Consider the following 19,104-nt stretch of genomic DNA (forward strand, 5'->3'; position numbering starts at 1 on the left):
TCGGTCATTGCACATGGCGGGCACTGGCGCAGTCTTATGCCGCGCGCCATTGAGAGTTGCGTAAAACCTCCGCATATCGTTTCTATCCGTGGTCTTCTGCGCTTCAGCTATCACACTCACTTCGTGTTGCTTTTTCTTTTTGCGGTGGATTCGTTTCTTTTCTGCCCTTGCTACACTGTACTTGCCACTAGCATTCGATTCCTAGCAACATTTTTCTCGTCCGTCACTCGCTGGCACTCCTGGCTTAGCGTTGGGCACTCTCCGTAGGCCTCTCATAGAACTCATCCTTCACGTCATCAGGCTTAACATTCGTTGGGGCATAGATGCTGACCAGGATATAGTTGAAGAATTTGCCCTTCATTCTCAACACGCATATGCGGTCGCTTATCGGTCTCCACCGGATAACACGCTTCATCTACTTCCCGATCACCATGAAGCCCACTCCGCGTTCTGGTCTGTCACCGTCGCCATCGTATTTCTTGGACTGCTGCCACTCTCACGCCGACCTTCTGCAGCTCACGAGCCAGGAGCCCAACACGTGCGGGTTTCGTTCAAAGTTCTCATGTTCCAAGATCCGACTTTCCAATCGTTGTCCTTTATTCAGGTCTGTTGCCGTTGAATCAATTCGTTTGCTCTACTTTTGCCTTTCATAGTAACTGTAGAATCTTCGGTAGGCTACCTTAGCAGGGTTGCGCTACCTACATCGCGTTGGAGGGGCTGCCTTCTCGTTACTGGCACGATGCAGCATGATGTGCACAGTTTTGTTTAGAGTCCCTCGCTGGCACTCGGACGAAGATCAACCGACCCTAACATGGAGAAAAGACACTCAATCAGGTTTGCACCTCCAGAGAGGAGCAAACCACCCCCCCTTCCCTATCAGCATACGACCATAGTTCATACCGGGTATACCCCGTTAGGCATAAGTACGTTAGGCATAATGGACGTTAGGAATAACGGAGTTTGTTCGTAGATTGAACAGTTTCCGAGTTACATATTTTTTAAAAATTAATTTATTCGAAAACACATACGACCTTTTTATAAATTAATCGAAGGTCGATTTTTTTTTTAAAAAGAGGAAAATGATGCCGAAAACATGTGCAAAATTTCATCCCAATTAAAGACGATCATGTTAAAAATTCGGTGTTTATGTGTCATTTTGCACGTAAACCCTGAACATTTGAAAATTGAAATAAGCCAGCATAGAATGAGAATTTAAAACTCTAAATATATTGAAAATGAAAAAAAGATGAATAGGTTCAAGAAATAATTTCATCGGATGAAAAACTAAAAAAAAAAACAAAATTCTAGAAAATCAAAATATAAAATTAATGAAATCGCAAATTGAAAATTGTTAATAGCCAAAACGTACTCAAAATAGTGCTTTGAGCGAAAAAAAAAAATATTCTGTGTGGATTCTGTAGAGCAGAGTACCACAGTAGATCATGGCACAGTAGCGGTTAAGAACACAGAGTGCCTACCAAATAAATATACGAATAAAAAAAAAACAAAACAGGAATCTCAATTCACGTTAATTGATGCTGGACAAACACCTATTTTTGAAGAATGGATCAAATTCAACTTTGCCTCAATCCAGGCCAACATTCAAAGGATGAATCACATCCACCATTGCCTTATTCTTGACAAACTCCTACTTTTGAAGAAGGCATCACACCCCCCTTTGTCTTATTCTGGGATCTTATTAGGAAGGGATCACATCCACCATTTCCTTAATCTGGGAAGTGCCTACTTATAAAGAAGCGATCACATCCTCCATTGCCTCAATTCGGGCAATTGCCTACTATTAAAAAAGAATCACACTCGTCATTGTCATATTCCGAATAAGCGAGCGAGGTGGGCTGATCAGGTGCAGAATAACTTGGCGAGAGTGGGGAGCTTCCGAGGATGGAGAGATACGTGAACAAACGCCTACCTTTAAAGAAGGAATCACATCCACCATCAGATGTTTGGCCGAATGCCACTAGGCCGAAAGTTGTTTGGCCGAATGCCACTAGGCCGAAAATTGTTTGGTCGAAAGGGTCGTTTGGCCGAAATGGTCATTTGGCTGAAAGGGTCATTTGGCCGAAAAGGTCGTTTGGCCGAAAGGGTCATTAGGCTGAAAGGATCGTTTAATCGAAAGGGTCGTTGAACCGAAATAATTATTTGGCCGAAAGAATCATTTGGCCCAATGGGACATTTGACCGAATAGGACATTTGGCCGAATAAGTCATTCGAAAAGTAAGAAATTAGGAGTAAGAAGAGAGACGTATCAATTCTCATTCCCCATTTCTCACTTCTCACTTTCGGTCTAATGGTTTGTTTGGCCTAGTGGCATTCGGCCAAATGGCTTTCGGCAAAACGACCCGAAAAAAACAAAATCCGTGGGAATTCAGAAAAATGTTCCGGTAAATAAAAAAAAACCTCGGAAAAAAATTCGGACCAATCTTCATAACAAATTTAGAGATGCTTACTTGGAAAATCCACAAATATTTATCCCCGGAAATAATTAAAAGGCATTCGCTAATTTTCATACAAACCACGTTTCAGTTGGAAACAATTATAATAGCACCACTTTAATATGGAGCTCCATACAAATGGAGTGGCTTTGTTATTATTTACAACTAATAAACGTAATTTTTCAGTAAACATGCATACAAAAAACCATCCTTAATTGAAAATTAAAGTCATTTGAGGCTGGGATGCCAAATATGTTCACAATTTTATAGCTAGAAATCGCGATTTTGGTCCTCAAACATGACCATTTTGTATGAAAATCAGCGAATGCCTTATAATTGTTTCCGGCGGTGTATACGGATAAATCGCAATGCCGCCAAAGTTACTGGATCGCTTGCAGGTCTACCCATCGGTCGTCTATTGGATTGTTTCATTTCGCTATCTGAAGGACCTCTACAATAAGGATCAATACGCCTAATAGTTGTCAAAACAGCGCGAAAGAGAAATTAGTTAAGCCAGTCAAGCCAAAATTTTGGTCACTAAAGACGGGACTTCCGACTTAAAGGATAGTTCCAGCGTCGAGATCGTTCGAACCTTTTATTATTGGCTATCAGGTTGCTCACCACTGTCACATTAGAGAAAAAAATGGAACGCTTTCCCTACTACTAAATTAGTTTCAAACCCTCTGGTTGTTTGCTGTCGATAGTTTTCGACACTTCACGCCATGGCGTTGAACATAAGAAATCAAAATCAACGCAGCGGATACCGTTTAATGTTGCAGGTTTTCCTAAACAGAAAAGAAATAGAAATTCAGGACCATCGTTAAATTAATTACGTTGTGTTGCTCACTGGCGGCGCCAGAGTTCTGGAAATGGTGGGGCACTACAATATTTAGCGTAGTTGGTTCATTTATAATTTTCCGTCAGTGGTATAATTGGAGGGGTAAATCAATTTAAACATGGCAGTTTTGAGAATAACGAAATTTTAGAGCAATTCATTGTATGTAATTGAAAAGGTCATTAGGAATTTTTTGGAATATTTTTCCAAAAATTTCCAATTCCTGTGTGACAATGGATAGACTGTAATTTCGACATTTTGGGGGTTTTCTAGCAAGTAATTCCAGAGTCAAAACCGGGTTTTACTACTGACCAGAATTCTTCGGATAGTCTCAAGAATTCCTAAGGACTTAACTTCAAAATTTTTTCGTAATTATCTTGAATAATTCTCCTGGAATACCTCCAGGATTTATAAAAAAAAAGTACTGGCAGAACTCTTTCGAAAATTATTTCAGGAATCCCTTCGGATACCATCGGAAAATCCATTCACTCGGAAATTTCTCCAATAAATTCCTCCGGAATTTCTAGCAAGAAATCCTAACGGAACTTTCAATGGAACTCTTGAAGGCATTTCCGACATTCTTGAACTTCTTCAAGAATATCTTTCTACAATCTTCCAAGAACTCTTTCGGAATTTCCATGTATAGATTTCCCAAAAAAAAACCTCCGAAGATAACTTCGGAGATATATCCAGAAATTCCTGTGGACATTCAATGAAGGTATACCAGGAAAAATTCAAAAATTTCTTCGGAAAATACTCGAAATCTTTTAGGAATGTCTTCAGAAATTCTTTAAGACATTTCTTTGTAAATTCCTTTAAGAAATCCTTTACAATTGCTTTGAAAATTTCTTCGGAAATATCTTAGAAAAATCCTTCGTATATTGTTAATTAATGTCGAAAATTGCTTTAGTAGACATCCTTTGTATATTTATTTAGCAATTTCTTTGGAACTTCCTTGAGGAATTTGTTCGAAAATGGATTTAGGAATTTCTTCGGGATATGTTTTAGGAATTTATTTGAGAACTGCTCCAGGAATTAAATCCAGAAATAATCAAGACAATTACGCTAGGAATTCCTTTTCACACTCGTTCCGGAATTCCTTATGAAAATTCTCTGGAAAGGCCTTTGCAAATTTCTCCGGCAATTCCTTAGAAACTTCCTCCAGGAAATTCTTTCAGTGAAGTCATACAGAATTTCTTCAGAAATTCCTGCAGTAATTATGTATTTCGAAAATTTTGTTGGACGAATTTTTCAAGAAATTAAAGAATATAATAAAGGAACTAAGGAACTAAAAGAATTTCGGAAATTTTAAAGGAATTTGCAGATTAAATTTCCAAAAGAACTCTTGTAATTTCCGAATTAGTCTTTATAGAATTTCTGAATGAATTTCTAAAGTGATTTTCGAAAAAAATTCAAAGGAATATCCGAAGGTTTTTGACTTATTAAATTTCCGGAGGAATGTCCGAAGGAATTCCTAAAAAAAAATCCTGAATGAAATTCCGAAGGGATTTCTTAAGGAATTACTAGAAGTAATTGCTGAAGGCGTTTCTTAAAAAAGTTCTAGGGAATTCCTAAGCCAACTTCCGCAGGAGTTTCTAGAGCAATTTCCAAAAGGAATTTCTGAAGGAATATTCCAAAGGAAATTTCGGAAGGTTTTCCTGAAACGATTTCCGTAGGTATTGCCGAAGAATTTCCCGTAGGAATTCCGACTAAGAAATTCTTTAAATAATTCGTTTAGGATATTTCAAAGTTCTCAAGACGCAAGTATTCCTTAAGGATTTTTGAAGGTTTCCCTATAGGAATTTTTGAAGGAATATCTTGATTAAACAACTATTTTCTTCCATTTTCTTCCACTAATTAATTTCTATGTATCAAACAGATACACATTTCGTTTTCTACTTGAAAACTTCTTCAGTGTTTTGTTATCGTTATTGCTATATTTGAGACGATAACAAAACACTGAAGAAGTTTTCAAGAAGAAAACAAAATGCGTAACTGTTTGATACATAAAAATTAATTAATGGAAAAAGAGTCGTTTAACCCTTAAGATGCTCGCAAATAATTAATCAATATCTTGATCCATTTCCAAAGGAAGTTCTGGATGCATCTCCTAAGTAATTTTTTGATACTTTGCCGAAGGAAACTCCTAAGGAATTCTTGGAGGAATGTACAAAGAAATTTAAGAATTTAGGAAATTCCTCAAGAAATTCTTTCGGAAATTCCTGAAAAGAATTCCGGTGGAATTACGGGATCTGAAGGAATGAAACATCTTATTAGGAGTTAGTTATGTATTACTTAGAGAAATTTACGATGGAATTTCTGGTGGAGCTTTTGAAGGACTTTCGGAACGAACTTTTGGATAAATTCATGAAATATCACCCGAATACCTGGTGTGACGACAAACCCCTTGTTGCGGCGACGCTGTAGTACTCTCAGTCGAAGAAGAACATCCCTGTTCGCCGTTGACGTAGAATGTCATGTGAGAGGAGTCAGCGTGTTGACGATAGAGGAGAAAATCACGTTGTACAAAGTTGAGTTGGTCGTATAAACGTTTCTTTCTCGAATAATTGAGTAACTAAAAGAGATTCAGACCCTAAAATTAACTGAATTTATTCTTTATCATTCTTAATCCTAGTAAGTAAAAAATCTAGGTATATGCACAGTGAACTGAAAAACATAAAAAAAGTGTAAAACAATATCAAACTTATAACCTATTGTTTACTTAGGGAATAACATCATCTTAAGACTATTATCACAGACATATCTTTGGTTTGGTTTCGGCTACAAGCTGTAAGTGTACTATGTGCATTCTAAAACAGATTTCAACATCAGTTGTTTATAGGCAGGCAAACAGCATCGCATCCATAGATCAAGAAACGAATCTCTATAATCGAAGGTTGTCACCAAAATATGTGAGTCATATGTTCATTCCTTATAAAAAACATGCTAAAATAAAAATTTTCACAGCTTTAAGCATTACACCACAAACCTGTGTTTGCTCTGAGGAATTTGGCGCTCCCCACCCCCATAAACTTAAAGATATTTTGTACGTGGGTATCGATATGGAAGATCTTCACGATTCGAAGGATGGTGCAATTGCAAGCGTTGTAATCGACCGGACTCAGCCGAGGCACAGATGGTTACTTGTGAGAAATGTCACGAGTGGGAGCATTTTGGATGCACGCAGGTGGATGAAAGCATACGAGAGCAACGGTATGTATGCGTAGAATGTATGGGTAGCACTTCGAATCAGCCAGCGGTGAATGTGAAAACATCTAAAGGGCCGTCGAAGAAGTCTGATTCACGAAGCGTTATGTCCACGCGAAGCAAAACAAAAAAACTCTATTAGGAGGAAGTGTAACTGGTTCGAGGGTCTCTGAAAGGGTAGCTGCATTGGAGGCAGAACTGAAAATAATAGAAGAAGAGCGATTGGCAAGAGAAGAAGAAGTGAAGGAGAAGGAAATAATGAAGAAGAGAGAAATTGAAGAGAAACGAAGGCAAATAGAGGAAAAACGACAACTGTTAGAAGAAGAAGCGCAGTTGCGACTGCTGCAATTAGAAGAAGAGAAGGTATTACAGGAAGAGCAGAAGAAAATACGTCAAGATTCCTTGGCAAAGAGAAGCATACTGCTTCGACAAATTGCCGAAAGCAACGCAGGAAGCAAAAGTGGGTCGGTCGTTGATATTCAGGATAACGTTTCATCCTGGTTAGAGGAACAAAACTTCACTGGAGGACCACCGGAGGGCGGTAAGGGTCGAGATGAAAAGGAGGACATCATCGATTAACATCAGTCCACTTTCCGTACCGGCCCAGTGAAAAAGATCGCGTACCCTGTAGCCAAACTGAGCCACCCTGTGGTGGCCCGGAGTTCATTTGCTAGCTCCGTGCACGGACAAAACGCACCGATTGAAGACCCACCTTGCAGACGACCTGCATATCAACACACATTGGAAGCGGAACAGAAGGTTCCTGAACCGTTGAGGATAAATAGCGTATCAGCTGAGCCAATGGCGTAAATTCCCGCAGTTCGGCCCAAAATAGTGCTTGGTGCAGAACATATTGCGGCACGGCAGGTGATGGGGAAAGAGCTTCCTACATTCAGCGGCAGCCCAGAAGACTGGCCTATCTTTATCAGCTGTTTCGAACAGTCGACAACTACGTGTGGGTACTCTGACGCGGAAAACTTGATTCGCCTGCAAAGATGTTTGAAAGGATCCGCTCTAGAAGCCGTGCGAAGCCGCTTGCTGTTACCTTCTGGCGTCCCGTCAGTAATCAATACATTACGCACCCTATACGGTCGTCCGGAGTTACTCATTTGGTCATTATTGAGGAAAATTCAACATGTAGCCGCTCCGAAACACGACCGTCTGGAATTGGTTATGGATTTTGGATTGGCTGTACAGAACTTAGTCGATCATCTGGAGGCAGCACATCAAGAAGACCATCTTGCGAATCCAGTCCTAATGCAGCAGTTGGCACAAAAAGAATGTTACTCCCAAGAAGTCGAAATATTGAGCAAGACAAAAGGAAGCTGTAGTGGTCAACATCCTACAGTGGGTAAGGCTACCCGGGCAGAAGCTATGAACAGAATAACAAAACATGATATGGACTTGATTGATATAAGAGATAAAATAACAGGCAACAATATCAAAAATTTGCACCGAAATATCATTTAAATATCAAGATATGCTATGGATAAGAACAAACTAATGGCACATGATATTGATCACTTCTTACAAATAGCATAACTTGATCTTCTTATGATATTTCAGTGCAAAATATTGATATTATCGTCTGATCTTTTATCTCTTATATCAAATATGTCCATATCTCATTTTGCTATCTTATCATCGTTTGATATTATTGAGCTATTTTCGTCTACTCGGGTAGTATTATTTACAAAGTTTGGCCATACGCCGATGAACACGGTGTTTTGATGACAGCAGAGTCGGTGCGGCAGAATATGCAAGTTTTGAAGCAAATACCCGGTTATTCTACCGAGTAAGCATCGTATTACCTTCTTACTTGTCGACTGGTATCATCGGCAACTACGTCATAGCAATAGAGAAAACATCGTTAATGAAATGAGGCAACGCTTCGAAATTTCCAAACTACGATCAATAATTCGCAAAGTTGCCGATACTTGTACCGTGTGTCGAATTACAAAAGCAAAGCCATACCCCCCTGTCATGGCCCCGCTCCGGATTACTTCGGTCCAGTATTCGTACGCGTAGGACGGAGCCAGGTAAAACGATGGGTAGCGTTGTTTACGTGTCTGGCTATGCGTGCTGTGCACCTTGAAGTGGTGCACAGTCTCTCTACCGAATCGTGCATCATGGCTGTACGACGTTTCGTAGCAAGACGAGGATCTCCGGCAGAATTTTTCACTGATAACGAAACTTGCTACCAGGGAGCTAGCCGTGAACTCCAGGAAGAAATCGCCGCTAAACTTTCATCGACGTTTACCAGCGCACAAACCAGATGGCGTTTTATTCCACCAGCTACACCGCACATGGGTGGCGCCTGGAAAAGGCTCGTTCGATCAGTGAAGGTAGCGGCCGGGTCGATTCTAGACGCGTCAAGAAAACCAGACGACGAGACATTAGAGACTATTCTTTGTGAAGTGGAAGCAATGATAAATTGTCGTCCGCTCACATACATTCCTCTGGAGCACGCCAACCAAGAAGCTTTAACGCCCAACCATTTTCTGTTGGGCAGTTCTTCTGGCGTAAAAATTCTTCCAATGGAGCCTATAAACTATATTGGTACTCTCAGAAGCAGTTGGAAGTTGGCGCAGAATATAACGGATAACTTTTGGAGAAGATGGGTCAAAGAATACATACCAGTCATCGCAAGAAGAACTAAGTGGTTCGAGAACGTCAGAAATCTACAAGTTGGGGACTTAGTGATGGTTGCAAGCGGGGCTTCTAGAAATCTATGGGTTCGAAGACGAATTGTGGCAGTTATCGCAGGAAAGGACGGTACCGTTCGCCAAACAATGGTGAAGACATTGACAGGAGTACAGCGACGAGCAACAGTCAACTTGGCGTTGTTGGACGTCTTAGATGAAGCTAAACCTGGTCACGGATTTTCCGACACCCGGAATGGTCACCAAGGTTTACGGGAGGGAGAATGTGACGACAAACCCCTTGTTGCGGCGACGCTGTAGTACTCTCAGTCGAAGAAGAACATCCCTGTTCGCCGTTGACGTAGAATGTCATGTGAGAGGAGTCAGCGTGTTGACGATAGAGGAGAAAATCACGTTGTACAAAGTTGAGTTGGTCGTATAAACGTTTCTTTCTCGAATAATTGAGTAACTAAAAGAGATTCAGACCCTAAAATTAACTGAATTTATTCTTTATCATTCTTAATCCTAGTAAGTAAAAAATCTATATGCACAGTGAACTGAAAAACATAAAAAAGTGTAAAACAATATCAAACTTATAACCTATTGTTTACTTAGGGAATAACATCATCTTAAGACTATTATCACAGGCATATCTTTGGTTTGGTTTCGGCTACAAGCTGTAAGTGTACTATGTGCATTCTAAAACAGATTTCAACATCAGTTGTTTATAGGCAGGCAAACAGCATCGCATCCATAGATCAAGAAACGAATCTCTATAATCGAAGGTTGTCACCAAAATATGTGAGTCATATGTTCATTCCTTATAAAAAACATGCTAAAATAAAATTTTTCATAGCTTTAAGCAATACACCACAAACCTGTGTTTGCTCTGAGGAATTTGGCGCTCCCCACCCCCACACCTGGAATACTGGAGAAATTTCCGAAGCAACTCCTAAAGTAAACTCCTGAGGATTTCTTGAGAATATCCGAAGAAGAATGATGATGGTTCGACTGTTTCTGAAGTAATTTCCGAATGAATTTCTGTAGAAATTCAAAAACCTATATGGAAATTCCAATAGGTATTTGCTTGAAATTTCCATAGGAATTTTTTTCGTGGATTCCAATAATATTTATTCAGGAAGCTATTCAACAATTTCTTCAAAAATTCGTTATGAAAGTCTTTTCGAAAACTGATTCAGGTTGTTATTTGGAAATTCCTTCGAGAATTCATTCGTAAATTCCTCCTGAAATACATTTCGAAATTCCTTCCAGAATTTCTTCTAAAACTTCTCCAGAAAATCGTCCAGATATTATTTCGAGAACTTTTGCAGGAATAATTTATAAAAATTCCCACTCCTCCAGGGATTCTTTCGTAAAACCTCCCAAGGGCCTTTGTAAATTTCTTCAGAAATTCCTTCAGTAAACCAATGTAATATTCCTTTCAAAATTCCTGCAGGAATTATTCCGGAAATTTTGCTGAAAGAAGTCTTACGAAAACAATATTGAAGAATTAAATGGGAAATCCTAAAGGAATTTCCGGAGGAGTTTTTAAAGGAAATTTAAAAGGATTTCATGAAAGAATATCGTAAGAAATTTCTAAAAATTTCTAGAAGGAGTTCTCAGAAAGATTTATAAATAAAATTTCCGAAGGATTCTTGAAAGAATTTTTGAAGGATTTTCTGAAGGGATTTTCTTCGGGAATTCTGAAGAAATTTCAAGAGGAATTTCTGAAAGCCTAAAGTTATTCCTGGAAGAGTTGCTAAAAAGTCCGGATGAATGATCGAAGGAATTCCTATAAGATTTTTCAAAAAAAAAATCCTGGAAATCTGAACAAATTCTTGAGGGAAATTTCGAAATAACTCCAAGAAATTCTTTTTAGAGTAGGTATCCGAAGGGATTTCTTGAGAAAGTACGGGGAGAACTCTTAAAACATATTCCGAAAAAAAAATCGTAAAGGGATTTCGGAATGAATATCAAAATTTTCTTGTAATTCCAATCTTTGAATTTTTGAAGGAATATTATGAGGAATAACCAATGGAATCTTCCACTTTATTCCCGGAATTCCAATTTTTTCCACTCGTCTTCGGAAATACCTTTCAAAATATCCTCGAAAATTTCTTTTGTAAATTCCATTGAAAATTTGTTTGGAATTCAAACGGAAAACCTTTCAGGAGAATTCCTTATATTAATTTCTTTATGAATTCCTGCTGGAATTGAATTAGGAACGCTTTTAAATTTTTTCAAGTAATTGCATCAGCAAATATTTCAGGTTTTTGTCAAACAAATTCTTCTACTAAATCCTCAAGAAATCCCTTCCATAACTCTAGGAAGAAATTCTTGGAATTCCTTTGAAATTTCACTTAGGAATTTATTCAGTACATCATCCAAGAATTCTTTCAAAACTACACCTAGAGATACCTTCGAAAATTTATTTAGGCACTCCTCATCACCTTCGAATATTTATTTAGAAATTCTAGCGGGAATCCCTTCAGAAATTCATTAATAAAAACTGTTACGAATCATTTTGAAATTACTTCAAGAGTTACTCGAGAAAAATATCTGGAAATACCTTTAATATTTGGGTTAAAAGTTCTTCCGAAAACTCCTTCAGGATTGCCTATTTCATTCTTCAATTTATTTTAAGGAAATCTTTTTGGAAACAACTTTTTGAGATATTTAAAAAAAATCGAATAAATTTCATGGCAAAATTTCCGAATGGATGGGACTTTGCAAGGATATTCCTAGAATTTCTTTTGAAATTCTTTCGAAAATAACTCCATCGTGCGCGAGCTTAACTCTGCCAGTGATTATAAAAAATATAATTCAATTGCAGAGAAATAATCGATTTGGTGGGTAACGTGCCCCATCGTGCCCCAGCATAACTCCGCCAGTCAGTGGTGTTGTTTGAAAGCGAATGTGTTGAATTTTGATTTTTATTGTTAGAGGACCATTCTATGACTATGTGATGCCATTTCTAATACACAAAATAAGAACCTTCCACCAAGCGGTTTAAACTGGATTTTTTCGCATTTGATTTTGCAACGATGATGCGGCGCGATACTGACCTTTAAACTACTGTTGTGAGTCGATCCTCCCCGGGCAATCTGAAACGAGATCAAGAGAGAAGGAAACGTTTTAATAAACTGCTAATCTGATGGACGGGTTCAACTTAACCGCGAGGTCAAACGCATTTCAAAAAGATATCCACTCTGATGAATTAAATAGACAAACAATGAGAGATGCGGTCGACCGATCGCTGGAGAAAGGAAGCCCCTCGGCTTCTCGATAACCAGTTCATCGGAAATGAAGTAGGCAAACTCTTGTGGTTCGAGAAACCAATAGAAAAGAAAATAACCGTTCGCTGGTATGTCGGTCAGTTAGATTCGAATCTGATAAATCGATATTCTGCGACTTCCAGCTGGACTCATAGAACACTGAATATGTGCGGACGGTCAGTGAACGAACCGTAAAAGGAGCCAGAAAACCGTTACATCCGGTGACCCGACCAGCCATGTTTTCACTTGAACAAGGCATTTCGATATACAATGTTGTGCCTACGATTGCGACGATGACGTTAGAATGTTGCTGTTGCAGCTGCTGCACTCACTGTAGATTTTTTTTTTGCATTCTGTGTAAACCACTGACTGCGTGGAGTGGTAAACAACCGGTGAAGCTCTCCCTAGAAACTGCTTAGTTGCAATGAAGGGTGGTGAAAAAGGGCGGTTCTGACAAACCTAGATCTGTCCGTTTCCAAGCTAGGTAGGAAAATATGACTACACAGTGGCCAGGGTTGGTCGTACCGTTGGTTTCAGTAGGAAGATTTTCAGCATTTTGCAAAATAATAATAAAACCTAGTATTGATAAATCTTAGAATTCCAAACTTCAGACTGAGGAAGAATATTATTATTTTATATGTTTAAGATTGTTCTTCATCCCAGGTCTATAGATAATTGTTTTTCTACAAAAATGTTCTGAAGAACCCGTGATAGTAATTTGAAAATACCTTGACGCATTTTGGTTGTACAACTAGATATATGAGCCTTTTTCTTTATGTGAGATACAATCTAACCTTCGACCGTACCTGGTTTGGCAAATCAAAAAGATCTTGCCTTTAACTTTTTTGCTACCGGCCTCATGTTGTGGAAGGTGCCTGAGCACGCAAGTGGGCTATCGTGGCAGTTAGTTTCTGCAAGCAGACCAACTGCTTCGACAACGCCCACATTGATCCATTTTGAGCAGTGCGCAACTGAGTGGCAGTAAGTTGTTTGTGCTGCATGTCGAGTCGAGAGATGATTGTTTTTCTATTAGCAAACCTATTATGTCTATCCAGGTGGTTTTCCGAACAGGTTGGTCGGTCGACTGGTTGATTCAGATGTTGGTCAAAAGATTGAACTCCGCCATGCCGGGGTGGCAGCAGCAATAGCGGTTTCCATGACATTCATCCCACAGTCGGAAAGGCGGTGGAACGTCCCCTTCTTGTTCCTAAATGGTGATCCGAAGGCGTGCGAAACTTAACAAATGATTTGCCAATTGGCGATGGCTATAATCCGCGTGATGGAATTCGGTGTCGTGCATGGATAATAAATTGAAGGATTTAAACCTTGACTGGATTATGGAATGGAAAATGTATGGTTCGATTCGATAGCCAGAATGAAGTTGAAATTTCGACTAAATTGCAAATGAAACAAGAAAATAAGATAGAATAAAGAAAATTAAACAACACAGACAGAAAATTAAAAAAGGACAGAATACAGAAATTACAAAATGTTAGAAAAAACAAATTACAGAAATGTTAGAAAATACAAAAAAAGTCAAAAAAGACAAAAAGGCAGATAAGACAGAAAAGGCAGATAAGACAGAAAAGACAGAAAAGACAGAAAAGACAGAAAAGAAAGAAAAGACAGAAAAGACAAAAACGACAGAAAAGACAGAAAAACACCTGGATAGACAATATATTGCTGCTATCCCATCACGGAATAGAGGATGGCAAGAAAGTGCTCAGCTTCTCATTGCATAACCCAGTCTTCTCGTTGCGGTAAAATACATTGCCCAAAATGCATGAAATCATTTCATTTGAAATGTGTTGGATTATCGACAAATCGACATAAGGCACTGCGTGATTTCTCCGGTGCGGAATAATTTTTGCCCTGCTTGTCGAAACTCATCGGTCGATTTCGAGCAATTGTCTAGTAACCAGGCACTAAATTTAATTCTGGTCAGACTTGCATCGATTCTCCGATTAGTCGGCATGTGACCCGATCTCTCTGCCGCACATTTACTGAAGGACCACGTCGCTCATGCAACTGCAACGAAACGTCACATTCTCTTCCAACTAATGCTAATACCTCCAAAAATTTCGAAGACGACATAAACAACCTACAGTTTAAATTTACCAATGTTTTCGGCTCCTTCATCGATCATCGGTGACTCCGGTGATTCATCCGGAGCTAAAAGAGACAGAACCAGCAGTACCACCTCTTCTGCTCAACCAGAAAACGAAAGTGGACAGTTCATTCCGTTCCAGATAATTCACCATCTGAACATTGAATAGTACCAGCTGATACTTCGAAACCAATGCCATTTACGGCTGCACCAGACAAACCCTCCTCCAATCAATAGTTCAACCACGAACGCCTATACAATGCTCGCCACTCCCAACGCCACCACTCAGCTCGCTACTGATCAATGCTTTCAGACGCAGTCCGGTGCCATTCCAAAGCCTCAACGACTGCCTTAGGAAATCAAAGACCAGAAATCCCGATTTCGCAAACTCCTACAACTCGTGACAGTGATAATATTAAGGTTCAGAATAATTTTAAGAACAAAGGACAACTCCTAATATGCTATTGCACCGCCATCTCTAGCTACAAAACTAATACTAAAAGATAATTGGTACTATGTTACTCGGTTTCTGCCCCACGAAACTGAAGCAAATATTATCACTCTCGTTGTGAACCCGATCATATAATCTGCCAAAAACTAATTCGTTCGAGCCAGGAATCAAAACCGCTCTCTTTTGTATCATTCAGAATTAACGTCCCTCGAAGCATTGAGACAATTCTTCTCTCAGAGGGCTTCTGGCCGAAAGGAGTTTCAATATCTGCTTTTTAAGACCGTCGATCCAACAGCCGCAATCCAACCGGTGTCCGTCCTCCGACACAACTGATGAAAAAATAGCCTCCTGTGTGCCGACTACCACCCACCAATAAACCTAACTTCGTTCCGAAGGCCGGAGATTTATCACAAAACAACTCTTACTCCTCGAGCCTTTCCATGCCAGATCGTACATCAATCAACTGCTCCACAACGCCAGCTCAGAACTTCGTTGGATTAAATGGTATAAATTGTTATTATCAGGTGGAATGGAATCTCGGTGGCTACTATTCCCGACTACAAGCTTGCGTATTCGGATGCCGCTTTCGACATCTATGCGTTTACAGAAAGTTGGGTGGTATTACGCTTTCTCAACAAATATTCAGCAATGTATAGAGTGTTTTTCGAATGGATCGTTCCGAGGGAACGAACAACATAAAAATCTAGGAGTGGTGTCCTGCTTGCTGTCCGGTCCAACATCAGATGTAATGTACTTCAGCCACTACGTTGTTCTTCAATCGAACAGCTTTGGTTTGAGTTAATCATTGGCGACCACTCTTTGTTCATTTGTTTGATCTATATTCCTCTCGACCGTATCGGTGATGCAACTCTAATTGGCCAACATTCCGAAACACTGTCTTGGATCAGCTCCCGCACGTCTTTAACTGACAAAATGATGATCGATTTCGATCAGTTTCTTGGCAACATAGTTCATCTGGCTACCTGTATCCTAATCTGAATCACTATTTACTCAATGTGGTTCAAAAATAACTAATAGATGACTATAACATCGCCTGTCTTGTACAAATAAATACGGTATACAACTCAAGTAATCGATTGCAGGATCTCTGCTATGTTGGCCAGGATCTCTGTCGAAATGTCTCTATTACCGAAGTACTGCTCCACTTGTTAAACACGTTCGGCAAATTACAAATACACATTAGCAAGAACGCTCCGCTTAAATTAATCCCAGTTAGTGAGCACACTCGCTATAAATTTTGGAAAACAGACTTCTTGAAAATGGAGGATCCTCTAGAATCTATCGACTGGAACACGTTGTTTCTGAATTTGGACACTGATTCAGGTGTTGAAGTCTTCATTTCCGTTGCATAGATCTATGTACTCCAAAAGTCAGTTAGTAAGTCACCTGAACATCCTCCCTGGACAAACAAAGCTCTTAAAAAACTAAAGTCCCTTAAAAGGTTTCAGAAGGCATACCAGTAGCATAACCATTTAACGATATCGCATTATCACATCTGCAACAATAAGTGTAAACGCCTGAATAAGAAGTTCTACCAAGCTTATTTACACCGGATCCAGTGTAGCCTGAAGAAGAATCCTAAGAAGTTTTGGTCCTACATTGATGACCAACGGAAAGAAAAAGGTCTTCCGCCTACAATGTATTTGCACGAGAAACAAGCTTCTACATTGCCAGCTGTATGACAACTGTTTCGCGAAAAGCTTGCATCTGTTTTCGTTGATGAGCAGCTATAGCATCAACAAGTATTAGATGCTGCTTCAAAAGTTCCTCAACGTGCTGCTGTTGGTCCTCATCCAGACATCACCTGTAATGCCATCGAAGCAGCTTGTGCACCGCTCAAAAGTTCCTCTAATCCTGGTACAGATGGAATTCCTACCATCATCCTGAAAAGATGCAGCCGTTCCCTTTCGCGACCTTTATCAATTAATTTTTAACCGCTCTATTCGCAATTGATCATTTCCCAATACTTGGAAAAAATCTTGCTTTTTCCCTGTATTCAAAAAAGGTAAAAGGAACGATGTTACAAACTACCGTGGTATAAATATCAGCCTTGTGTGCCACATCAAAACTATTCGAGCTTATTGTTCTGGAATTTATCAACACAATTGCATTGACTATTGTCGAATCCGTTTTAAAAAATTCCAACCTAGGTTGGAACCAGTTCCATACCTAATGGAACGTACACACGGTCAAGCAATTTGACCAACATTGACTCCATCTCTCGTTTATTCAAACATCCATCAAGTTTTACCAACAGCGGCACGAACAATCAATTTATTCGACCAACAATATTATGCAACGTACACACCAGTCAAGCAGTTTGACGAACATTGACTCCGCCCCCAAGAAAACGCTTCTGTTGCTGCTTTGTTTGAACGTGTGTGAAGTTGTTCGAACAACCATTTGACAGTTGGCGGCTCGGTTGGAAAAAATTAAAACGGTTTGATTTTGGTTTGAGTTGTCGGGGGTGGAGTCAAGGTTAGTCTAACATGTTTGAGCATTTGTAGTGAAGTTGCACAAACCCCCATATATTTTTTGATGGTTGGTACTCGAGTTGGTGCTTCGGTCGTTCGTGTGTGATATTGTTGGTCGAATAAATTGATTGTTCGTGTCGCTGTGGGTAAAACTTGGTGGATGTTTGAATAAACGAGAGGTGGAGTCAATGTTAGTCAAACTGCTTGACCGTGTGTACGTTCCATTACACACGAACGACCGAAGCGCCAACTTGAGCACCAACCATCAAAAAATATATGGGGGTTTGTGCAACTTCACTACAAATGCTCAAACATGTTCGGCGAACCTTGACTCCACCCCCGACAACTCAAACCAAAATCAAACCGTTTTAATTTTTTCCAACCGAGCCGCCAACTGTCAAATGGTTGTTCGAACAACTTCATACACGTTCAAACGAAGCAGCAACCGAAGCGTTTTCTTGGGGGCGGAGTCAATGTTCGTCAAACTGCTTGACTGGTGTGTACGTTGCATAAGTGCTGTCAAAACGTTTTTTTATTCGCTCAGGTTGGAGCTAGTTTCGTACAGTTTTGCACTGGGTTCACCAAAACAACTGTACTTCAACTGTCAAACCCATATGGGTGGGTGACTAGGCGGAATAAACAAGCAGAAGGGAAAAAACGAAATTGTTCGTTCATTCAAATAAAATGTGCGTTAAAATTGGTTTTTTTTTGGGGATTTTTGTTATATTTGTTATTGTAGTTTTTAATGAAGTTAATCTGGTACTGTTGTCTAGATTCAGCATAAAAAAATATATTAGGGAAGTTATTCAGAAGTTCATTCAGGGATTTCCTCACAGGTTGTGTCCTAAATTAGGTCGGTGGATGGAATTAGTGTGGGAATTCTCCTTGAAACCTGTTCACAAAATCCGCTGAGAGTTGTTAGAAAAGTATATTTAAGGAATACAGAATACAGAATTCTTTCTTACATAATATCCAGAATTTCTTTTGAAATTTTTACAAAAACTCCTTCGTGCGTTTTAGAAATTTTTTCGGGAATTATGCTGGAAATTACTTCCGTAATTCTTCCAGGAATTCTTTCTTGAATTTGTGTTTGCATTCATTGGCGATATCTTTCAGGCATTTCTCCATAATTTATTTCAAGGGATTCCTTCCAGATGAATTCTTTTGGAAATTCTTCTAGGGATATCTATGAATAGTGTTCCAGGATTTTCTCTGGAAGTTGCTCCAGGAATTGAATTGGAATTCCTGCAAAAATTCTTCTGGAGTACAGGAAATTTCCTCCAGGAATTTCTCCGCAAGTATCATACATAAATGCCCACGGAAGTTCCTTGAGCAATTCCTTCGGAAGTTTCTTGGGGAATTCTTCCGGAAGATCCTTGAAGAATTCCTTCGTAAGTTCTGTGAGGAATTCCTCTTGAAGTTCCTTGAGAAATTCTTTTGGAAGTTCCTTGAAAAATTTCTCTGGAAGTTCTTAGAGGAGCTTAGCCGGCAGTTCTACCAAGGTATCCTCCGCAAAATTTTCCAGAAATTCTCCCGGAAGTTCCTCCAGATAGCAGGAAGTTTTTCGAAGAAATACCTAGAGGAATTAACCGAGGATTCGCTGCAGGAACTTCCAGAGGAATGCATGGAGGGACTTCCG

General features: G+C 39.5%; 1 protein-coding gene across 2 annotated transcripts in view; it reads right to left on the reverse strand.

Moving 5' to 3' along the window:
* LOC134210686 (putative uncharacterized protein DDB_G0282133) overlaps positions 1–19,104 on the reverse strand; it is a 597,983-nt gene that overhangs the window by 215,812 nt on the left and 363,067 nt on the right. For both annotated transcript variants that reach the window (XM_062686886.1, XM_062686884.1), the window contains exon 5: positions 12,203–12,241. The gene's annotated coding sequence lies outside the window, so the exon portion shown is untranslated. The remainder of the gene's footprint in view (positions 1–12,202; positions 12,242–19,104) is intronic.

The sequence above is a fragment of the Armigeres subalbatus genome, chromosome 2 (genome assembly GCF_024139115.2).
Source record: "Armigeres subalbatus isolate Guangzhou_Male chromosome 2, GZ_Asu_2, whole genome shotgun sequence".
Classification (NCBI taxonomy): domain Eukaryota; kingdom Metazoa; phylum Arthropoda; class Insecta; order Diptera; family Culicidae; genus Armigeres; species Armigeres subalbatus.